General features: G+C 40.1%; 1 protein-coding gene across 3 annotated transcripts in view; it reads right to left on the bottom strand.

Annotated features, from left to right (window-relative positions):
- The window catches only part of LOC111869346 (Fanconi anemia group J protein), a 312,269-nt gene that overhangs the window by 252,151 nt on the left and 44,330 nt on the right, over nucleotides 1-15,788 (bottom strand). The gene's annotated exons all lie outside the window — the stretch shown is intronic.

The raw sequence follows: 15,788 nt of genomic DNA, 5'->3' as shown, positions 1-15,788 counted from the left end.
ATGATCAAGTCAAGGAGGATGAGGTGGACAGATCATGTAGCACGAATGGAGGAGACGAGGAATGCGTATAGAATATTGGTGGGAAGACCAAGGCGTAGGTGGGTGAACAATATTAAAATTGATCTTAGAGAGGTAGGATGGAATGGTATGGATTGGATTGATCTGGCTCAGGATAGGGACTGGTGGAGGGTTCTTGTGAACATTGTAATGGACTTTCGGGTTCCATAAAATGCTGGGAAATTCTTGAATAGCAGCAGAATTGGCGGCTCCTGAAGAAGAACTCAGCTTCTTAAGTAAGTAAGTAAGTAAGTAAGTAAGTAAGTAAGTAAGTATTTTTTTTATTGCTAGTGGGGTGGGACTAAGTCCCTTGTACTGCGGCCACTTCTGGCCTATTGTACCAGCCCCAGATGATAGGTGAGGGTGATTGTGGAGCAATTGGTGGAATGAAGATTGACAAGGGAAACCGAAGTACTCGGAAAAACCTGCTCCAGCGCCACTTTGTCCACCACAAATCCCACTTGACTAGATCCGGGGTCGAACTCAGGGCGTTGCGGTGGGAAGGCAGCGACTAATTGCTTGAACTATGGTGCGGCCAAGTAAGTAAGTAAGTAAGTAAGGTCACACAGCGCTCGTTAAAATGAATTATTTTGGGGGATATACGCGTAATCCTGTGTAGTCAGTTGAGTTCCAACTGACTTTTCCTATTAATATATAATATCTGTCTCCTGAATGCTAGTTTCTTGCTTGGCTCACTCATCATCTATGAAGATTGAGGCATATTTCTCCGAAACGTCGGCTGACTTTCAACTGACTACAAGGCATTAAACCTTAAAAGTTAAAATTCGTGTCATTATTTATTTGTGGTAAGTTTAACGGCCCTCTCAGTAGTTTAAACAGACAAGCGTCGAAAACTAGTAGCTAGATTAGTGATTGATTAATGTGATAGGATATAGAGGGAAGTGGTCGTGGCCCAACTAACGAAACCATATCTGAATTTGCCTGTAAAAGCTGAAAAATCAAGCAAAAAGCCTTTAGTATGAATAGTTTGGTGTCGACCCTGAATCTGGACCAAACTTCGCTCCACTAGAATTCAGAACGTAATTTGTTTCCGAGGAGTTATATGCCACTGTTGCTGTCAGGTGTCGGTGCCCAGAAGTGAAGGTTTCTCTGGAAACTCGTCGTGTCTGCTGGTCGGCACAGTAAAACATACACACAGTGTTTTTTGTTTATGCAGGTTGACAAGTGAGAAACTTTTGATTCCGTCCTCTAATGGTCAGAATGGAACAAGTGGGATGAAAGCCTTCCAATTATGCGTCGTGTTTGCACGCCTCAAGAACACTTCGCTATTATCACATGGCCTACTATTTGATTGATTGATTGATTGACTGATTGATCGATTGACTGATCGATAGATTGATTTTGAAAGATAACTGAGTGAAAAACAGTCTCCACATTTTTCTACGAAACTTTCATTTTTCTAAATGAGGTATTGACTTGTTGAATTAATTTTCTCAGGATTGAAGCACAACTTGAATACGTAGGTCTCTGTTTCCTCAGCTTCAGCATTATGACTTCATAACAGACTCCATGGCCAATGGTACTTCTCGGGAAACTCTTAATAGCTTTGGTATGTAAGGAATTCCCGAAAGGACCCACCAGTGTTATACACAATATGCATTAAGTAGTTACTATAGGATTCTGACGATGGTGTATAACACACAGAGATATTGGGTTTTCGGACTTTATTCATCGTCCTGGTTTTAAGATAACTAAGAAAAAACACTACGTTTCGGAAACTGGATCTGTTTCCGTCCTCAGGTGAGGTAAAACACCTATTCTGTTGGGTCCCTTAGAAAGAGCTAGCCTCAATATTTTTCTTGTTAGGTCTCATGGACTTAGCCTGGTCTCAGGTGTTTATAAATTTTGTGTTTTGTGACATCGGTTGTCCAATGATTGAGGCTAGCACTTTCTAAGGGACCCAACAGAAAAGGTGTTTTACCTCACCTGAGGACGGAAACAGATCCAGTTTCCGAAACGTCGTGTCTTTCTTAGTTATCTTAAAGGCCAGGACGATGGATAAAGTCCGAAAAACCAATATCACAATATACATTATATACTATATTATATACAAGGAGCCGGGGTAGTGTATTCGGTATAGCAACTTGCTACGGGCCGGACGGCGAAGGGGTCAGAGTTCGAGCCCCGGTAGGGTGAAGAATTATCTCTTCTCCAAATCATCCAGACTGGATCTGGGGTCCACCCAACTTCCTATCCATTGGGTACCTGGGGATCTTCCCCAGAAGGTAAATAGGCCGGGGCGTGAAGCTGACTACTCACCTCCAGCTAGTACCGTGATTAGAAAATGTGGGTCTATACATCCACTCCCACATACGTCTTCATGTTGTAGTGCTTAATTAGTTAAGCACAGGAACAACTTTACCTTACAAAACAATAATAGTAACAAAAAACCAGACCTCAAGATGGCGCATATGTGTCGAAACGTGTCTTTCTAGTCAGCAACTCCGCCTGCTGGAAACAATGTTGTGTTGACAGGAATATAATATATACAGTCTACAGAGTGATTCTAAATTATTATCGGGGTGTCCGTGACCTATACACGGAAACACCGATAATAATTTAGAATCACAGTTTATATAGTGATTTCCACAACAGGGTGCAACAGAATGCGACTATTTCTGCATATTTGCATATAGACCTAGGTACGAACTGGTATGTCTCTATCCTGGTCGTCATATAGAATCTTCCAATTTCAACGCAGCTGCAATGTGATGTCATATATCCCTGTATAAATTCGCTGACATTTTGAAGGAATTTCCTGCTTCCACCTTCAGGGTAGAATAATACGCCAAGCTTACAGCCGTAAACAGCAAGGACATCGCTCTACTTCTTTTTCTTGTAGTCCCTTCCGTTTTTTAATTTGTCAGAAGAGACTAAAGAAATCATATAAAATGACGCTCATATGTGTTCCCATATGATGTATGATGGTGACTTTAGTGTTACAATGGAAGTATAAGAAAAAAGTGAAGCTAACCCTGTAACAGCCCGTGAAGGCCCATAGGGTTGTGAGATGTCGAGGCTTCCACATTTTCTAGACAATCGGCTCATAGATAGCGGTGAGGTTTTCAGCCTTACGCGTCGGCACCTTTCACCTCCAGGAATATTCCTGGTACTCATTTCTGTTAGAGGCTGTGTCGACCGCAGGTCCATAATTCGGCTGGAAGGATTAGGTTAATTGAGAAAATCCGATGACTTCATCGGGAATCGTACCTGCGACCTTCCGGCTTGTAACATAGTGTATCAACCAACTACGTTACCCTGTGCCCCCACAATGAAAATATGAGTGTAATGTTTTCATTAAACTAAACTCAGGATATTAGATAACTTATCGGAGATTCAAGGGAGCACAAAGTCACTAAGTAAGCACGCAGCTAAGCATCTCATTCGCTTACTTTCTGGAGAAGCTGATAGTTAGTCAGAAGATCAATAATTTCCTTGTGTTTTATGCAACCGGAATGTTTATTTCAGGTTCACAAGAGCCCGCTACTGGTTTCTATTTGGGGCCGTGTAAATCTAATTTCGTTACAATCGACTTTAAGAGAAGCGTTGACCCCACCAAACTAGGCCTAGGGGTCGAACCGGATACTTTCAGAAGGAAAGACTAGAACGTTACCACTACACTTCTCGGACTGTGACAAAGAGAGACAGTTATACATTGCAAAGAATACGGTTTAATCGGTTGGGGGATGAGAAATATTCCATTACCGGGATTCGAATTGGAGGCCGCCCAATCCGTATCCGGCCATTTAGCTGTCTATGCTGTCACGGCTCACACTCCACTGTTCAAAGTGAAATCAGCAACCTTGGGACCTTGTTGCTGACTTTAATTTTTGTCTTAATTCAATGCCAAAGCTGTAAACAAGGAGTATTTATTAAGGTGAAACCGACCTGCAACCGCGTGAGGTACTGAGTAACAGGATCACAAGAAACATAAGCACAACGCCTTCAAGGTTTATGGAAGTGTAGAAGGTTAGGATGAAGGATTCGGTGTCAGACTCAACGCAAGTGACAGCTGGCCGGACGGACCCTAAGTTATCTGTCGGGGATTGAATCCAAATCATGATTTTGGGAAATTGTACCCTTTATAGGATTCTGACGATGGTGTATAACACACTGATATATTGGGTTTCTGGACTTTATCCATCGTCCTGGTTTTTAAGATAACAAATAAAAACACGACGTTTCGGAAACTGGATCTGTTTCCGTCCTCAGGTGAAGGAAAAGGGAAACACCTATTCAGTTGGGTCCGTTAGAAAGACAGTGATTGAGGCTAGCTCGCTCTAACGGACCCAACAGAATAGATGTTTCCCTTTTCCTTCACCTGAGGACGGAAACAGATCCAGTTTCCGAAACGTCGTGTTTTTATTTGTTATCTTAAAAATCAGGACGATGGATAAAGTCCAGAAACCCAATATATCAGTGTACCCTTTGTGCATATGGATATTCTCAAAAACAATCACATAAACAAATTATTAATCCCTACCAGAATATATGGGAAGACTTCATCATCATCATCATCGTTTGCAAGGGTTGAGCTCCTTAGCCCGTTCCGTCCTCGAACTTCGAGTCATCTGACCATCTTCGTCTTGGTCTTCTTTGGTTACATTTTTCTATCATTTGATAATATAAATGTTGTTTGGGAGCTTTTTCTGTTCGTATCTTCTGAAATTGTTGCAGCCAATTTTATCTTCCTTTCACATGCCTGTTCATTCAATTTCCTCATTTCCAGTTATGACTTTATTTCGTCGTTCCCTTCCTTTCCCTGCTCCATCCTGTAGGAACAGCATCCCTATTACTTTCACGCCTCCAAGACTCAATATTTCAAGTCATATATCACTCATGGCAGTGCTTTGGTTTTATAGTTTATTTAAGAATACTGTAAAAGTTAAAAGGTAAAGGTGTCCCTGTGCTTAACTAATTAAGCATTCGGCCATGAAGACGTATGGGGGAGTGGGTGTACAGATCCACTTATTCCTAACCTTGGCACTAGTTGGAAGTAGGTGACTTCCTCCACTCTCCGGCCGCTTTATTCTCGATACCCGCTGCATAGGGGGCCCGATGAGGAGATCCTATCCTCATTTAATACACTACGCTGAAATTTCCTGAGGAACTGGGAAGAACCACGAAGAATATCAAACAGGAAAGTCGTTGTCTCGACCGAAACTCAACTACGCGTCAGTCAGCGTGTTCGATGGATTCTGCTGTTGTGTCTTCAAATATGTAAAGTCCATCACCTTTCAAATCCTTACCTCCTCACCATTCGTGATCATTTTCTGAACTCATTTGGCGATATATAACCACTGTAGGTGAAAAAGCATCATTAAATATCTTATGGCTTCTTGGAGTGAAAACTACATTTTACTCATGTCCGAATTGGTGAACGTTTTGTATTAAGACTCGTTTCCATCAAAACAAAATGGCGTTTTCTTTTACACAACAGAAGGAATCCCACCGCCAACGGACTTGAAGCGATACTTTGTTTTGAAGAAGACGATGGAGGGGCGGTAACTTCTCCTTTTATCTTGCCTGAATTAATGGCGAGGTAAATGGCGCAAGCTCACAGAATGCGAACCTGTTTTCCTGAATCTTGTAAATTCCTTAATTGCATCCAACGCACCTCGGCCTTTCAAGAAAGAGAACCCGAGGGCTTCTAGTAGCCAGCAGTGCTATCTGGAGGTGACAATAGCTTGTAGCAATGTCCACTTTCTTCTTCTCACGGTAACTTAATATATGTGTCTGCTGTACCGTATAAATGTACCACACTGTATCCTCTATGACTGTATAAGCAACATAGATACAGGGCCGTGTTGCGGGTAGCTGCACCACTCCTAGAGTTCTTGAAACAGAAAATCATGGCCACGAGTCCCGCGGGACCCGGAATAAAGTATGACTTTGCAGCCGAGACCAGTAGCAATTTACTGAACCCTATCCTGTTTGGTGTTGCAGCGTTCCCTCTATACACATAGTATCCAAGAGCATGGAGCTGGGTCCATCTTGATAAGGTTCTAATAGTTCAGCTGATCACTGAACTCGAAAATTTGTTACTATATTTACGAAGTCCACCGCTGATCTACGTCCCTATTAAGATAAATTCAGTCTGTATTCTTACAACCTCTCCCTTTAAAATCGAATTTAATATTATCTTTTAGAATAAACCGATTTCTAACAAAATGCATTTTTCCTTTAAAATTTCCTAAAATGTTGTTTGTGTTTCACATTTGCACTATGACTGCCACATGTTCCGCCCATCTCATATATATTCTTTTGGTCACCCTAAAATGAATGAAGATGAGTAAAATCTATTCAGCCTCTTATTTTTTTTTTTGGCACTCATGTGAGAAAACTTGATATGGATCCAGATATTCCCTCAGTATCCAACGCATGTATTCAGACACAAGTTCACAGCTCCATGGATCCTATAATGTAAAATATAACACGTAATCTTCAACCAACGAATAACAAAAGGTTATGAAAAGGCGACTAGCGGAAGGATGCCATTGTTACAAAGATTCACTATACCAAACGCTTTCCTCAAGCACGAATACAAGAAAATTTGTGCATGTCTACACATCGAGACATGAAGACGTATGGGTGAATAGAGGTAAAGCTCCACAACTACAGACTAGAATATTAACCTCAGCATCTGATGAAAATGAGTTATGAGATTCACTCTTCAGCCCTTTTACTCAAGTAAATTGTTTTCGATATCGGTTAAGTGTGTTGCCTTGTTTGTCCTTGGGAAAGTTTCGATATGAACCCATCAGAACTCGAACCCTGTCTTCGGACCTGTCATAACTTCCAGTCACTTATTGACCGAGCCATCTCGTATACTCTGCGGTCGAGGCTAAGCGTGGGGATCCATCTTCACAGTGTGGTGAAAGGCAGAAGCATAAATCTGACTACATATCTGAAAGTACTAACTACAGATTATAAAATGAAACACGGGATTCAATTCCAGGATGAAACATTACTGAAATTGCCCTACATATTCATAAATCGAATGGCTTTGAGAATTTACTTCTCAGTTCCTGGCCAAACTACACATCAACCTGGTGCTGGGACCGTCCTAACCTCAAAATCGAAAGATTTTTCTTTGTAGTAAAAGCCGTTTTAATGAGCTAGAGTGCCATGATATACATACCAAGTTTCATAAAGATTGGTTCAGACGTTCATCAGTTGATATGGTGGGATACACAGACACTCAGACAGCATGGTAATCACATAAGCTTACATTTATTTTTTAAAGTAAGGAAATTAAGCTAAAAAAAGAATTCACGAGCCTTTGTTGTAATAATTACCTCTTAATGAGTCTTAGTTATTGCTGATAATAAGGGTTCACTTAGTTCTGAACAGGAGAGTCTGTTTACCTATTTCTGAAAAACCATTTCCACTCCTGAACTTAATAATGTCTCTAGGTTTACCTTCCCCATGCATAACTCTTCCCCCCCCCCATACACCGGAAAGGGGCCATTAGCATCCCACATTATCGTGAAGAATCCGCAAAGAAATTCAAAGAAATGTTCCTTCATTTACAACAAATGTCGAGGTGTAAAAATGCCATCATAACGCGATGTTTCAACATAACTCCACATATTTCTACGTCACAGGAAATATCAAACATGCCTATATGGTTCAGAGGCGAAAGTGGCGTAACATTCCACACGTTCCGTCTCATGGAGCACTACGTGGTGTTGCGCAGGCGCACTTGTGCGCAGTTTGACTAGCCCCTACAAGCACGCAGAAATTTTCCACTCAAATGTCACACAGACAATAGTACTTCTTCGTGCGAAATAAACGTAGACCCGGAAAAAATTGCAAGAATTATTGTTGGAATCGTTGAAGAAATAACTTCATCCCGTTTAGATATAACTCGGGTACAAGAGTGAAGTAACAGGAGCTTATAGAAAATTGCATTAAGTAGGAGGTTCATAATGTGTACTCCTGACAAAATATTATAATAAGATCAAGAATGATTAGATAGGAGAACACGTAGCATGCACATGTAAGAAACGATGCATAAAATCTTATGATAATAAACACCGAAGGAAGGAAATCATTTTAAAGATCTAGATTTATATGCGTGGATAATAAAAAAATGGATCTTAAGGAAATAGGATTGGAGGTCGTAAAATGGATTCAGCTGGCTCAGAATACCGAAAATTGGTGGAATCTTGTGAACACGACAATGCACTTCCAGGTTCCGTGAAATTCTGATAATTTCTTGAGAATCTAGGCAAATATTAGCCTCTGACTTTACTCCATTTAATTAGTTAATAAAGCTCTGTGCACGACTGTACAAACCTGCCACATCTAATAAATAATTCCCACCATGGAATGGCAATGCTGTTTGTTTTATATTCTATCTTATTTAAAATGCCCCTTTTCCTCAACAATTTCTGGAGGTGGACGTCTTTTGTGTCATTGCATCATCCTCTCTCAATAATAAAAATAAGACTCGTGACAGCGCACCCGCCAGTCGATGACAAGCCCTACACCTCCTGTATCTTCATTCCTTTGTCCTCTTCCGCTGCTGTAACAGAGTTCCTTTCCCTTCCGTATGTTTTCCTAGAAATTTCTGCTGCACATCTCAACGCAAACTATCTTCAGGGACTCCTGAAGAGAGGGCTGACATTTCCCGGCCGGACTTCAGCAGTGAAGCTACATCTCAGCCTCTCAGGATGAAGCAGAAACAGTCTGATTACGTATACTTGTCTCTTCTTTTGCAAGAAGTTTGTGCAAAGAACGCATCCGTGTTACCTTACAAGACTCATCTACATACTCACTGTATCATCTATACACTCTGAAGATGGAGGAGGCAGGTTCCTCCGAAACGTTGGATCCTTTCTAAGAAATATATGGCATCGTATCCCGGAAAAGTGAGATCTTCATATTTCGTTGTAGAATTTTAGGTTCTGACAACGGTGGTTAAGAAGTGATCTGTCTTCTTGGATATAACGTCGTGTAGCCCGTTGAGAGTCTACCGATGTTTCGGAGGAACATATCGCCTCCATCTTCAACATCGAAGAATAAGCCAAACATGAAACCAGCATGAAGTAGTTAAAAAAGCTTACTTGAACTACTTTCATCATAGTATATATTTAACAATAGCAGAAATGAGAAATATATACAAAATTTTAGTAAAGAAGACACACACTTGAGAGACATAGGTATGAATAGGAGAATAATTGTAAACTGGAGTTTAGAGATATGGGATACGAAGCCATGGACTCGATCATTTTGGCTCAGGTTCGTGACTGTTAACGAGGTCTTGTGAAGGCAGCAATAAAACTTCGGGCTGCATAAAAGGCTGAGAACTCTTTGAACAGATGAAACATTTGGATGTCGAATGATATGTTTAATATTCGAAAGACAGAAATTCCTTGTTATATTTTTATTTGAAAAATATATTTTTTTAAAAAGTTTAGTACAGTGGTTGGTTGCTCTGCTGTGATAATGAGTTCTGGGATGTACAGGCCGCTGGATGTTGTTTCAGTAAGGGAGACTACTGATGTCCTTGTTAGGGAAATGCCTGAGAGAAAACACAGTTAAGGGACGAAGGCAAACTAAATGGAAAAGTATCGCATTTCACTTGTGTGAACACTTCGGCGACTACGGCACAACAAACTACGTAAACAAACACGAAGAACTATGGCAGGATAGAACTAGAGGACATTTACTGAAGGGATGACACCTTGTGCTGTAGGTCATGTGAGAGATTTTATGACGCTCACAATGAAAGCGGGAAATTTGTGATCAATTATATATCGAGATGGCGATATGTTCTCACGAACTAGAGCAAAGGCCGGGAAAAAAATAATTCCCTAATAAGTTTAAAGTTATAATGTCTTGGACCTCAATCAATGTTCGAATTGGCGCCATTTTAGACAGAAGAAAGAGAACAAAATAGATAGGAAGAAGACACGAAATAGGAGGGACCAAACGAAAGAAAAAAGAAACAAAGCAAAATGAACAGGATTTACTTCATTATTGTGATTTGCTCCGTGAGTACGTTTCATAACTAGTTGCATGCTAATACTCTTGCTCCTGAATAACTCACATTACTATTTACATGAAAACACTGCTACCTCCTGACCAGATCACATAAATAAGTGCATGCCAGTACTGCTACCTCCTGATTATCTCACAATAATAGTTTCATGCCAGTACTATTACCTCCTGATTATCTCACAATAATAGTTGCATACCTTCTGATTATCTCACAATAATAATTGCATGCCAGTACTGCTACCTCCTGATTATTTCACAATAATATTTGAATGCCAGTACTATTACCTCCTGATTATCTCACAATAATAGTTGCATTCCAGTATTGCTACCACCTGATTATTTCACAAGCCTTCAAATTCCGGCATCTATCTGGCATAAGGAGAAATTGCCTGATCAGTGGAAGGAGTCTATTATTGTACCAGTTCACAAGAAGGGCGATAAAATTGACTGTAGTAATTATCAGGGGGTATCACTGCTATCAATTTCATATAAAATTTTGTCCAATATTCCTCTCAAGGCTAAGTCATTATATAGATGAAATCATTGGGGATCATCAGTGTGTGTTTCGACGTAACAGATCAACTACAGATCAGATCTTTTGCATTCGTCATATATTGGAGAAAAAATGGGAGTACGACAAAACAGTACATCGGCTATTTATAAACTTCAAGATAGCCTATGACTCAGTTAGAAAGGAAGTATTGTACAATATTCTGATAGAGTTTGGGATACCCATGAAACTAGTTAGGTTGATTAAAATGTGTTTAAACGAAACGTATAGTAAAGTCCGTGTAGGTAAACACTGTCTGATAAGTTTCCTATCCAGAATGGTCTAAAACAAGGAGATGCTTTATCGCCACCCATTTTCAACTTTGCTTTAGAATATGCCTTTAGGAACGTCCAGGGATACCAGATGGGATTGAAATTAAACGGGACACATCAGCTGTTGGACTATGCAGATGATGTGAATCTACTGGGTGATAATGTAGATACCATAAAGAACAACACAAACTTTAATTGACGCATGTAAAGAGGTTGGTCTAGAAGTAAACACTGAGAAAGCTAAGTATATGTTGCTGTCTAGGCACCAAAATGCAGGGCAGAATCATGATATAAAGACAGGAAACAGATGTTTTGAAAATGTGGCACAATTCAAATATGTGGGAACAACGATAACAGATCGAAACCTGATTCAGAGGGAAATTAAGAGACGATTGAACTCGGATAATGCTTGCTACCATTCAATACAAAACCTTTTGTCTTCTCGTCTGTTGTCCAAAAACATAAAAATTAGAATATGCAAAACTATTATTTTGCCTCTGGTTTTGTATGGCTGTGAATCTTGGTCTCTGACGTTAAGGGAGGAACATAGACTGACGGTGTTTGAGGACAGGGTGTTGAGGAGAATATTTGGACTGAAGGGAGATGAAGTGACAGGAGGTTGGAGAAAACTGCATAATGAGGAGCTTCATAACTTGTACTCTTCTCCAAGTATAATTAGAATGATCAAATCAAGGAGGATGAGGTGGGCAGGGCATGTAGCACGAATGGGGGAGACGATGAATGCGTATAGGTTATTGGTGGGAAAGCCAGAAGGAAAGAGACCACAGGGATGACCAAGGCGTAAGTGGGTGGATAATATTAAAATGGATCTCAGAGAGATAGGATGGGATGATATGTATTGGATTGATCTGGCTCAGGATAGGGACCAGTGGAGGGCTCTTGTGAACACGGTAATGAACCTTCGGGTTCCATAAAATGCTGGGAAATTCCTGAGTAGCTGCAGAATTGGCGGTTCCTCCAGAAGGGCTCAGCTCCATGAGTAAGTAAGTTGCTTGCCACCACTGCTGCCTCCTCAACAGATCACATTACAAGTTGCATATCACTACTGTTACCTCCTGATTACCTCACAACACTAGTCGCATGCCAGTACTGTTACCCTTTGAATAGCTAACCATATTACCAGATACATGCCAGCGCTTTTACCTATATATGAATTATATATCATAATATCAGTATATATCCTACGCAGCCGGTCACGGTAGCCGAGCGGTCTAAGGCATGTACTGTCTTCGCTCGCTTGGAAACCGGGATCGTGGGTTCTAATCCCATTCAGGGCATGGATGTTTAGTTTGTGTGTGTGTGCGTTTTTCTGTGTTGTGTACAGGTAGAGGCCTTGCGACGAGCTGATCACCCGTCCAAGGAGTCCTACCGATCAAGAAAAACCGAAGTGAACGAAGAAGTTCATGGAGAGGCCCACTGGGGCTGTAGTGCACAGGAAAAAAAAATATATATATCCTACGCATACTGCTCGATATAAGCTTGGTAATGAAAGGCTTAACAGTTGAAACGGGGTATAACACTTGCCACTTGTTCCGAGACTATTAATGAGGGTTGAAACATATTTTAGAACATGCTCACAGATGTTAATATAATCTCAGCGACTTATCCTTTCCTTCTGTATCAAAATTAATCCGTAATCCATGAGAAGTACGAAGGACCTCAGTCATGATAACCTGTGCCCCCTTCGAAGTCCGGAGCAGACACTCCCAAAATACACGTCTACAACGTTTAATAGCACGGGGGCTATTTCAAATACATATGGCAGCACAATGGAGTGCATGATGGTAATGTCGTAATAATAGATATTAATAAAGTTTATTAGGTATTTGTCACTGTTTCTTTTGTATTTAAGGATAAATCAAACTACCACCAAATGTTATAGATTGTCAAGTCGTGACCTATAGAAATGTACTTTAGTTATTAATGGGCATTATGATGCTCTGTTTTTACTTGAAGAAAAAGAGAGTTTAGGTATTGCTTGGCGAAATTTGTTTAAATAAGGAGCAAGGAGATTCTGCCAAAAATATTTAATTTATACAGCACCTGCATACACTTATTTTTCAAATATTATATCCTAGTGTATATACAGCTGTTTTTGAAACGTTTTAAAATTATTGATTTCAGATATTTTTGATGAAGGTTGTTATTTACAATTGTCCTTGAAATAATAAAGACTTTTGAAATAGAAAATTTATATTTACCATCTAACGACAGAGGTTTCACAGCATATTTTGGCCTATTATAACATTATTAAGTAGACATAATGAATGGTACTATGGAGAATTTCGTGTATTGCATAAATATACATATAACATTAAAGTCAATCAAAAGAGCAATATATCGCTGATCTGTCACCAACAGATTAAAATTGAACTCAAATATTAGCTGATATTAGAACTGTAAATATCTGTCACAACAGACAAAACACAGACAACTCCTTTTTGTATCAGTACACGTTAAAAAAAGTAAAAGTAAAGCTATCCCTGTAACAGGCCTTGAAGGCCCGTAGGGTTGTGAGATGTTCAGGGTCCCACATTATCTGGACAATCGGCTCGAAGATGGCGGTAAGGTTACTCTAATGCTTGTCTCTTTCTTACGAATCCTCTAATATCAAGGGGATGTTGGGTAAAGTAACTGACATGCTGAAGCGGCCCACGCAGATCCTGCCTCTTTAATAGCTGTGATATGATTATTATATATTCCCAGTTGTTATCTAACAGGGTAAGTCAATAAGTAAGTTACAAATGGATATAGAACTTAAACAACTAAGAGGACTGATTTGAAAAATGCTTTTATTTCTCAACATAATCTCCATGTACACTGAGGCACTTGTCCCATCGTTTCACAAGCCCCTGAAAACCAGCAGCATAAAATTTTTGAGCTGCTGTAGAAACTAGGCGGCGACTTCTCTTTCTACAGCCGAAAGATGATGTTTAAGAGGGCCGAACAAATGGAAGTATATAAGCCCATTTACTCGTTGCCTACTACGTATGTTAATGACCTCTGGCAGTTGACCTCCTGGCCTTACTGCTACCAGTCAAATACAAAAATTTACGATAAAATTACATATAAAACATTAATATTCATTAGTGAGACACTATTTCTATTTTAATTATCTGAGCTCTTAGTTATATGCTTAAAATAAAATCAAGGAATATGAGATGAGCAGGGCATGTAGCAAATATGGGGTGAAGTTGCATGAACATATGGTTGTGAGGGAGAGGTAGGAAGGAAAGATAGCACTAGGAAGATCTAGACATAGATGGTAGGAGAATTTTAAGATGGATCTTAGAGAAATAGGATGAGATGGTATGGACTGTATTCATCTGGCTCGAAATAGGAACCAGTGGAGATTCATGTAAACACGATAATGAACTCTTTGGTTCCATGAAGTGTTAGGAAATTCTTGAGTAGTTGAGCAACTGGTGGCTTCTGAAAAAGGATTCGGCTCCATGGGGCTATATAATCAGCTTTCTTTCTCAATCATGTATTTTAAACAAAAAATCCTACATTTCCCCTGATTTTACGTGTCTGTTATCTACAGTATACTTGTAATCCCTTTACCAGAGCTATCTGCAAACGCAGTAGTTTCTGGAAAGCTTTGGTCCCTCGGGATAAAATCTTTAAATGATAAATACCGTATATAATTATTGTAGGATATATGTTACAACACGGCATAAATCGAATTAACTATTTCGAAGAATTCGCCTCATGTTGGCAGCGTGCCTTAGCCATCTTTGTAAGTGGCAGTGTTTGTCTTCACGCCCCATTAGGAAGCATCACAACAACTCGAGCGATCAATCAATTGAACCAGTCTTCTGTTTTCCAGAAAAATAATTTATTCCTGTTCCACATACCGCTACATCAACATTAGGAGGAAGAGGCAAGTAGATACCTCATTCTACTGAAAGTAAACCAAAACTAAAATTAAGGAAGTTACGAAGTGGACGCAGTAAAACAAATGTAAAGGGTTCTTTCACTTATATATAATTAGAAAACTGCAAGACACCGAAGAATGGAGAGTGAACATGCAATGTGTGCCCGGTTCTTTTCTGCGACGTTTGTTGGAAATTATGTCGCTTGGTTATATTTTTAGCCAACCGCATCTGTGGTCTAATGGTTAGTGTTCCTGGCTACAGATCCAGAGGTTACGGGTTCAATTCCAGGAGCTACCAGATTATCTGAGAAGTAGTGAGTCTGGAACGGGGTCCACTCAGCCTCGTGAGGCTAACTGTGGAGCTATTTCAAGGAAATAGCGGCTCCGGTCTAGAAAACCGAGATTAACGGCCGTGGGGATCCGTTGCGCTGGCCACGTGACAACCTCCATCCGCTAAAGTTGGCACTAACTTCGCCGAAAAGCAGCGGTCGCTCGGTCGGTATAGTTCTCTGGCGGACTACAAGCCACGGAATTTGTTTTAGAGAGTTTAGACTAGACAGGCATGAGGAATGTAAGTAGGTATCCATGTAAAATGCCAATTATACGAAATTTTTGTGGGTCGAAAAATGTTAGTAAACATTACAAATATTACAAAAAACCTGTTACCTTGTTATCGAGTTGTTTCATGTAGGCACATGGAGAGTCGATATGTTGATGCGCATGGCGAAACTAATATTCCTCCTTTTACAACTGTTCGTTGTGATTGTATCCAAACTAAGATATCCTTCAGTTAGGATAGTCGGTATCCAGCCTATATTTAAACTGAATATCTCAAAAATACGAATCAGAAGAACTACCCTTCAACCCCTGACATATTTTGCTACGAACCCTTTGCTCATCTGCGTCACAAATGACGAATAAGCAACACAACTTTTCAACAGTTCTGTATCATGGATGTGACGTAGTGTAGTCCGCTTAGTCA

The sequence above is a fragment of the Cryptotermes secundus genome, unplaced genomic scaffold (genome assembly GCF_002891405.2).
Source record: "Cryptotermes secundus unplaced genomic scaffold, Csec_1.0 scaffold584, whole genome shotgun sequence".
NCBI lineage: Eukaryota > Metazoa > Arthropoda > Insecta > Blattodea > Kalotermitidae > Cryptotermes > Cryptotermes secundus.
This window is presented reverse-complemented; position numbering and strand designations above follow the sequence as displayed.